This window comes from Pteropus vampyrus, unplaced genomic scaffold, assembly GCF_000151845.1.
Source record: "Pteropus vampyrus isolate Shadow unplaced genomic scaffold, Pvam_2.0 Scaffold130, whole genome shotgun sequence".
Lineage (NCBI taxonomy): Eukaryota > Metazoa > Chordata > Mammalia > Chiroptera > Pteropodidae > Pteropus > Pteropus vampyrus.
Genome location: NW_011888911.1, coordinates 729,761 through 739,981, shown reverse-complemented (window position 1 = coordinate 739,981; position 10,221 = coordinate 729,761).

Below are 10,221 nucleotides of genomic sequence, written 5' to 3'. Positions count from 1 at the left end.
CCTACATACGCTGACTACAAGACACTCCTTTCAGATTAAAAGACACACACAGACTAAAAGGAAGGGGATGGAAAAAGATATTGCCTTGATAGACCTACAGGGTATTGCGCTGAATGAAATGGGTTAGATAGAGAAAGAATATCTCATGATTTCACATACATGTGGAATCTAAAGAACGAAATCAACAACAAGAACAACAAAAGCAGAAATAAACTCATAGATACAGAGAATATTTAGAAGGATACTAGATGGCAGGGGATTTGGGGGAAAAAAAGGCAAAAAGATTAAGGGGTATAGTTGCAGAATAGACATAGAGATGTAGAGTGTAGCATGAGGAAGATGGTTAATAATGTTGGAATAAATATGTAAGGGGGAAAGGGAGTACTAGATTTAGTGGAGTAATCATTTTGTGAGTTGTGTGAATCTCGGATCAATATATTATACAACTGAAACGTATATTATTGTAAACGTATAATATTGTAAACGTATATTATTGTAAGCAATTAATTGTCTATTGTATTTCAATAAAGATGAAAAAAAATGATTTGACCAAAGATTTAAAGAAGACTAAGGACAAAAAAAAAAGCAAAACTAACCTTAACCTTAACTTGTTTGGGTGTGGGGGAGGGGGATTTGTTGCATACGAAAGGGGTTGTAACAATAGAGTTCACCAAGACTCCACTGTAAAGAATGTTTGCATGGCCATAATAACCAAAGTTATGAATATGGAATTAACCAAATGATGAAATAGTGTTATGTTTTCAGGATGGGAAATGTGGAAGGAAGTTTTTACAGAACTACCGCAATAGGTGGTGTGTTAACAATGTCTAAATTTGATGAATAAAGAGATTTCAGTATAAACATAATGGATACAAATATTAAGGTAAAAACAAGAAAATGACTTAAAAAGTTAAAATTAGTTTCCTATAGGACACAAACAATGGGTGAGAAGTGATAAGAACAGAGGATGGTTTGTTTATTGTTGCTATTGTTGTTATAAGCCTTTAGCACATTTTCAGTTTTTTAAAAACTATGTCCACATGTTTACTTAGATATAAAAATAATTAACATTAAAGATAATAAATAAAGGAGAATGGGTTAAGAAGTATAAATTGCCAGTATGGAAACAGTCACAGGGATGTAAAGTACAGCATAGGGGATACAGTCAATAATATTGTAATAAGTATATATGATGTCACATGGTGCTAGATTTATTAGGGTGATCACTTTGTAAGTTGTATAAATGTCTAATCACTATGTTATACACCTAAACTAATATAGGTTACATGTTAAATGTAATTGAATTTTTTTAATTAAAAAATACAAAAAGATAATAGAAAACAAACATACTAATAATACATTATGTGGTTTACCTATGAAAGGTTCATACACCACAAATGCTCACTCCACGACATATCAGTTGAAAAACAAGTGACATTGTTTTATATTTATTCATAGTAATCCAGAGTGTTTCCTCAAGATTCAGATGGATGTAGTTTCATAAGATCACTCTAGCTAATGAACTAGTAGTATATCTTCAATGGTCATCTGAAAAAACATATCTGTTATCTTATAAATGTTGAGACTGTCAGGTGATATGTAAGTATTAATAAATCTTTGTACTTCTGATCATTCATTTATCTAATCTGTTTAATAATTAATTTGAGCACTTCTAGATAGTAATGGTAAGCCCCTTTCTTGAATATAATATTGTGCATGAAATTGTATATAATTACCATAGACACTTCTATGCCCGATAGGCACAAAATTTTGATAGAATCTACTCATTCTCTCTGAAACCTGTATTTAATCATGGAAACGCTATTTTGTTCTCAATAATTAGATAATTAGACTCAGTAAGTGGTATATCAGATAAGAATAAGATTTCTAATTATGTTTACAATGAAATGTATGAGCTAATAAATAAAATGTGAAAATAGTCTATTAAAATGATTAAAGACTTTTAGAATAGAATATGTTATACCAGGTACATTAGAATGTATTTGTACATATAAACATCTCTATATGTATTGTGTTAAAGCCAATTTTTGGGATTCAAACCAATGACCAATGACCTAGTAAAATGTAAACATTAAAATAAATTAAGGACAAAAAAACCAAAAGATTAACTGATGCAAACTTTAAGATGTAGCATTTTCTCGACTCTGAGCTTTGGAAGTTCATGCAGACCATACTTTTATGCATTGCTTTTTGATACTGCATAAGACAACTTAAGGAGATATTTAAGGGATGATTTTTTCTTTTATCCTTTGGTGGATCTGCCTACCAGGAGACAGGGTCAAGTCATAGCCAAGATGGAGAATTTCTGTTTCCACATATGGTTACCTAGAAAGAAGCATGGCCTTTTCTTTCCTAAGAGTTTGAATCTTGTTTCAAGGTCATGCTATCCTCAGGGATATGGTGTTCCAGATTTGAAAGCCTGGGATTTGATGTGTTTGCAGGCTAATTAAATCAGCTAGAGTGGTTATCACCTGGGCATTGAGTTTATTCATTGATTAACTAACTTTATATAACTTACCTGGAAAACAACAACAGTGTCTTAATAACACTGAAAATATATATATATATTTTTGTATTTGGCAGCATCTATTGGTGCCATTGCAGGAATATTCCATTGAAAGACTGAATATCATCTGTAAATGTATTCATACTACATATGTTTACACACACGTTAAAAAAGAGTATGGAGATTATTGTCAAAGGACTCGAGCTTGAATCCCGATTCTACTGTTTGTTGACTATATGACCTTAGACAAATCATTAAATCTCTAAGTAGCTATAAGGATACTGGTTTATCTACATGGCATAAGAATTAAAAGTTTCTAAAGACAGAATATATTTTAGAGCATTTATAAAGTATAAGTTTATAAAGTATAACTGTTAAATGTTAATTATTTTTCATCTTTCACTGGTTAGCTCTTTTTCAACTGTAGTTTATCTTCTTTTCTTCGCAGTAAGAATCCGTATTCTTTACAGCTCTCCCCAAAGGCTCATTACTGTTGGAGGCTATGTTAATGTAATTCTAGCTTTGGGACTTCCAGCAACGTTTTCTATTTCCCATTTGTCTTTTCACATATTTTCTTAAGTTACATGTTTTCCTTTCCTTCTGATGGACTTATTTTCCTTTATATCTTGTCTCCCATTCACTGCTAAAATTACTCACTATTCCATCTAGATCTTTGACATGTTTGTCTTATTTCCGCCCTACATCTCCCCAGCAGTACAATGAACAGACAGTTTGAAAAGCTAACTTGTAAAGAAATGGCTTGTGTTTGGTTAAAGTTTTGCAGTGTGGTACTTAACAAGAGCTCTACATCTCTCCTGGGGGCTCTAAAATGTCTAACATGCTCCACTCATGTATCATTGACCCAATGCTCACTCCCAGAGGTCCCCCAAAACTGCCCTTTGCTCTAAAGGGGCTCACATTCTTTTTGAGCTTTGTCTCCTGATTCCAGTTTATCTAATATTCCTTGCACTGGATAGTTCTCTTAACTACCTGTCTCAAATATCAGTGCTAAAGCTTCTAAAAGTCACCTTTTTGGCTCTTTCAGCTCCTGGTCACCTTTCACAGACTATCAAACTCTAACTCCAGTTTATAATGGAATAAAAGCCCTGACATTGGGCCTCTTTAATAGCAGCACCCTATTCTCACACGCAAGTAAACACACATGTGTGCACATGCAAAGTGAATAAAATTTATGTAAAATGGCCAAGATATTACAAAATTTAACAAGTAAATAGACTAAGGAACCTAGAAAATTCTCTATTCTAGCCCCTAAGTTACCATGCAAATTTATGAGATCAGTAAGAATTCATATGGCTAATGTCCACCTGGAGAGATTCTACAGCCACTTTAATAATCGGTTCCAATGTTTAACAACTTTCATTCCTTAGAAATTTCTTTTCTTTTTTTTTAAGAAAAAAGTCAACCTGCAGAGTGTGTGAATAGTTCATTTGCTTTTGCATTTACATACTTTTTCATTTGGTTAGATTTTCCTGGTTTTGACTTTTCAGCATTTTCAGCTTTAGTTTTTCTTGCATTAGTGATAAATAAATGTGTGTGGTAATATACTAAAAAACAACAATAACAAGAAACTAGGAACCCTTACTCCTAAAGAGAGTTTCCAATACTGGAAGGTTAGCCAGAGGTATTTCCCCCATTATGAAGATAAAATATTTAGTGAGGAAATTTTTGAACTTAGTACTGAGTTGGCCAATAGCCACACATGACTGCTCACATTTTACTTCTTTTTTCACTCTATTTTTCACTTTTTTCACCTACTTAGGGTATGCAATACTGTATGCAAAACATTTTCATGCACCAGGAAAAACTTTAAGAATGGAAATACAAATACTAATGAGAAACAGGAGAAATTGGTCTGCCAGGCCTACTTCATCTGTGCCTTATTTTTTAGATGAAGCACTAAGAAACAAAAGTTGTTTGTCATGGGAAAAGGGACTCAGATGTTCCACCATGATACTAGCCAAAAGCCATATTATAGGGTACCCATCTTAGGGATAGAAACAGACATTAATTATCCTAGATATTTAAGACACTCAGCCTCTAAACATCTCCCAAATAAATTTCTTTGATTATCCTGTTTTTCTTGCATTAATGGAGGACTTCCTGATTAAAAGACAGATACCTCTACCCCAGTATATCAGACACTTTGAAAACCGCGGCAGATTCCCCCCATCAAGGGAACTGATTGTGTAGGAATAGGTAGTAAACTTGCATAGATAAAACTCTTCTATGAGCTAATCCACCAAGCATTTCTGCTCTTACTACTCTCTGCCTATACTTTTGACATGATTCAAGCAGTCTATCCAAAATGGGATGTTCTGAATACTAACCTACATGTTCATTGGAGGCATAGCTGCTGTTCTGCTTTTTTATTCAAGAAAAAAATTCAAACTTCTCAATTTCTTTGAGAAAATCAACAATGGATGGAGAAATTTAGGACATACTTTGTGACATGTACATGATGAGAAGGTTTTGACTGACCTTTTGATGATGACTTAACTGAGTCAAATCACGAACACAGTTTTCACAGGAGCACAAGAATTTATTCACTAAATGAAAGTCAGTTTAGTCTTATCAATTCTTGATTATCTTGTGGTAGCCTTTCTATATTGTAGATTATAATAAAATTTTAATACTAAACTACATTTCTTCTTGACATCCAATCAGCATGTCTTCTTGGGAACACAAATTTATTTTAATATTTGGCTAATAAATGAAATAAATGAAAAGGGAAAGAAACTGAAAAGATATCATTATACTTCAAAGCCAAATATAAATGACGTTAGGCTCTCTCTGCATCCCTGTTCCTTTTTGTTAGGATAGAATATCAAATATTGCCATCAACTTCGGGGGAAAGTTGAAAATGATATAAAAATATGTTTCTGCCTAGAGCTTCCTGGCTAATTCAGCACCACAGAATTGGAAATAGCTGTAGTATAAATTCCTGTGGATGGAAATGTGTGACAGTTATTAAACTAGCAAAAAGCTTCCCTATAGCCAGCCCCTGTGAAAGAACCCAGCATGACAAACAAGAAAGACTAGAATAAAAATATATATTTCTATATATATTTCTGGTTCTGGTTTCATTATAAACTACACATTCCTTTTCATCATACTTTATATTATTACCACCAAAAAGACTTATTAAGAAATTAGACCAATAACTAATAGAGCAATATTTTTCAGTGTTAACAAGATGACTGTGGGAGGCCACCTAGGAAGATCAGGTGCTGCAGGTGTAAAAAATAAAAAATAAAGGATTATAAACTGACAAGTTCCTTGCAATCTGTAAGGTCAATCGAGAGTTGCCCTGCCTAAAAAAATAAAAAAATAAAATAAATAAATAATTTTTAAAAATGACTGTGTGTGTATATAGGTGTATGTTTGTGCATGTGTGTCTGGTGTTTTAATATAAATTTTTGGAATTAATTAATTTATATTTTATAATGATATTGGTTAACGATATACAATAAGTTTCAGCTGTGCACTTTAACAGTAAGGCATATATATAGACACTATGTGTTCACTTCCCATACTTAGATTTCTTTTTGTCACCATTTATTTGACCCCCTTTACCCCGTCTACCTCCTCACTTCCCCACATCCTACCATCTAGTAACCACTAGTGTGTATAGTCCATGCCCATGAGGCTCTGTTTGTTTGTCCTGTTCATTTGTTGCTTTTAGGTTTATATCCCACATATAAGTGATATCATGTGATTTTTGACTTTGTGTCTGGCTTATTTCACTTAGCATGATTAACTTGAAGTCCATCCACGTTGTTGCAAATGGCAATATTTCATCTCTTCTTATAGCTGAGTAATATTCCATTGTATATATGTACCACTGCTTCTTTCATCTATCATAGGACACTTTGGTTGCTTCCCTGTCCTGGACACCGTGAATAATGCTGCTATGAACATCGGTGTGCAAATATCTTTTTGGGTATGGGTTTTCAAGTTTTCGGGGTAAATATCCAGTAGAGGGATTGCTGGATCATATGGTAGATCAATTTTGAGCTTTTTGTGGAACCTCCATACTGTTTTCCATAGTGGCTGTACCAATTTGCAGTCCCAATAGCAGTGTATGAGGATTCCTTTTTCTCCGCATCCTCTCCAGCAATTATTACTTGTCCTGTTGATTATAGCTATTCTAACAGGTGTGAGATGGTATCTCATTGTGGTTTTGACTTGCATTTTCCTCATAGCTAGCGATGTTGAGCATCTTTTCAAATATTTGTTGGCCATTTGTATGTCCTCTAGGGAGAAGTGTCTGTTGAGGTCCTCTGCCCATTTTTTGATTGGATCATTTGTTTGTTGTTGTTGTTGTTATTGAGTCATATGAGTTCTTTGTATATTTTGGATTTTAGGCCCTTATCGGAGGCATTCCTTGTAAATCTATTTTCCCATTCCGGTGGTTGTCTGTTTACCTTGCTGATGATTTCTTTTGCTCAGAAGAAGCTTTTTAGTTTGATGTAGTCCCATTCATTTATTTTAGCTTTTACTTCCCTTGCTTTTGAGGTCAATTCATAAAATCCTCTTCAAGTCTGTGAATTTAGTTCCCATGTTTTTTTCTGTGCATTTTATGTTTCAGGTCTTATATTCAGGTCCTTAATCCGTTTTGAGTTAATTTTGTTGTGTAGTGATAGACAACAGTCTAGTTTCATTCTTTTGCAGGTGGCTTTCCAGTTTTCCCAGCACCATTTGTTGAAGATGCTTTCCTTTCCCCACTGTATGTTTTTGCCATTTTGTCCAAAATTATTTGCCGATATAAATATGGGTTTACTTCTGGACTCTCGATTCTGTTCCACTGGTCCGTGTGTCTGTTTTGCTGCCAATATCATGCCGTTTTGATTACTGTCGCTTTGTAGTATAATTTGAAGTCAAGCAGAGTGATGCCTCCAGCCTCATTCTTTTTTCTGAGAATGGCTTTGGCAGTATGGGGTCTTTTGTGCCTCTATACAAATCTGATTATTTTTTGTCCTATTTCTTCAAAAAATGCCAATGGGATTTTGATGGGGATTACATTACATCTGCATAATGCTTTAGGTAAGATGGTCGTTTTAACTATGATGATCTTTCTGATCCAAGAACACAGAATATCTTTCCATTTCTTTGTATCGTCTTCGATTTCTTTTAATAGGGTCTTGTAGTTTTCATTATATAGGTCCTTCACATGTATCATTAAATTTATTTCTAGGTATTTTAATCTTTTTTGTTGCTAGTGCAAAAGGAATTATTTTATCCACTTCTTTTTCTGACACTTCATTATTAGTGTATAGGAGTGCTATGAATTTTTGTACGTTGATTTTGTCTCCAGAAACTTGAATGTATTTGCTTATTATTTCTAGTAGTGCTCTTGTGGAGCGTTTAGAGTTTTCTATATAGAGAATCATGTCATCCTCAAGGTGACAGTTTGACTTCTTCATTTCTTATTTGGATGCCTTTTATATTTTTCTCTTCCCTGATTGCACTCGCTAGGACCGTAATTCAATGTTGTATTGAATTACAGTGGCAGTAATGGACAGCCTTGCCTTGTTCCTGATCTTAGAGAAAAGATTTTTAGTTTTCACCATTAAATATAATGTTGGCTGAGGGTTTGTCATATATGGCTTTTATTATGTTAAGGTACTTTCCTTCTATACTGATTTTGTGAAGTGTTTTGATCATAAATGATGCTGTATCTTGTCGAAGGCTTTTTCTTCATCTATTGATATGATCATATGAATCTTACTTTTTAATTTGTTTATGTGGTGTATCACATTAATTGATTTGCATGTGTTGAACCATACCTGTGCCCTTAGGATGAAGCCCACTTGATCGTGGTGTATAACCTTTTCAATATGTCTCTGTATTCGGTTCGCTAGTATCTTATTTAAGATTTTTGCATCTTTGTTCATGAGAGATATTGGTCTGTAGTTTTCTTTTTTTGTGTTATCTTTACCAGGTTTTGGTATCAGGGTAATATTGGCCTCATAAAATAAGTTGAGAAGTATTGCCTCCTTTCCGATTTGTTGGAAGACTTTGAGGAAAATAGGCATTAAATCTTCTTTGAATGTTTGGTAGAATTCACTGGCGAAGCCATCTGGTTCTGCCCTTTTACTTTTTGGTAGATTTTTGATGATTGTTTCAATTTCCATACTGCTGATTGGTCTATTTAGATTTTCCAGTTCTTGATTCAGTCTAGGAAGGTTTTATTTTTCTACATACAGGTCCATTTCTTCTAGGTTATTAAATTTGGTGTTATATACTTTTGCATAGTATTCTTGTATGATCCTTTGTATTTCTGCAATGTCTGTCGTAATTTCCCCTCTCTCATCCTTGATTTTATTTGTGTCCTTTCTCTTTTTTCTTTAGTGAGTTTAGCCAGGTGTTTAACAATTTTATCAACCTTCTCGAAGAACCAGCTCTTTGTCGCATTTATTTTTTCTCTTTTTTTTTTGTTTTATTTTCCATTTCATTTATTTTTGCTCTAATTTTGATTATTTCTTATCTTCTCCTGACTTTAAGCTTCATTTGTTCTTCCTTTTCTAGTTTTTTTTATGATGAAGCATAGTTTGTTAATTTGGGCTCATCTTGTTTTTGGAGATAGACCTGTAGTGATTGCTTTTGATTGTGGAGATAGGCTTTTCATTGCTTTTGCCATGTCCCAAAATTTTTGATATGTTGTACTATTATTATCATTTGTTTCTATGTATCTCTTGATCTGTCTTTTTATTTCTTCTCTGACTCAGTTATTCTTCAGTAGCATGTTGTTTAATCTTCATGTATTTGTGGTTCTTTCCTTTTTCTTTTTGCAGTTGATCTCTAGTTTCAAAGTATGATGATTAGGGAATATGATTGGTATGATTTCAAACCTCTTATATTTGTTGAGGCTATCTCTGTGTCCCAGTATGTGGTCAATTCTTGAGAATGTTTCATATGCAGTAGTAGAGAAGAATTTATAAGCAGCTGTTTTGGGATGGAAGGCTCTGTAATTGTCAATTTTGTCTAGTTGGTTTAATGTGTCATTTAAGGATATTATTTTCTTATTGATTTTCTGTTTGGATCTGTCCGTATCCGACAGTGGGGTATTTAGGTTCCCTATTACAATAGTGTTTGGTCTTTTTTTCCCTGTAGTTCTGTTAGCAATTGTTTTATATATATTGAGGCTCCCTGTTTGAGAGCATAGATATTAATAAGTGTTATGTTGTCTCAGTGCATGATTCCCTTTATCATTATAAAGTGTCTCGGTATCTTTATTTACCTTTTTTATTTTGAAGTGTATTTCTTCCAATATTAGTACCACTACTCCTGCTTTTCTCTGAATGCCATTTGCTCGAAATATCATTTTTCACCCTTTCACTTTTTGTGTATATTTTTCTTTGGAGCTGAGATGTGTCTCCTGGGGGCAGCATATAGTTAGGTTTTGTTTTTTGATTCATTCTGCCACTCTGTGCCTTTTTATTGGTGAGTTCAGTCCACTTACATTTAGGGCAATTACTAAAATATGAGGTCTTCTTATAGCCATTTTATCTTTTGCTTTCTGGTAGCTTGGTGTTTCCATTGTTTCCTTGTTCTAGTGTTTCTGTTTTCTTTACTTTGGTTGGTGTTTGTGGATTTGAGCTCTGGTTCTTCTTGTTTCATATTATATACTTCAGTTCTGAATATTTGGTGTGTGATTACCATTATGAATATAT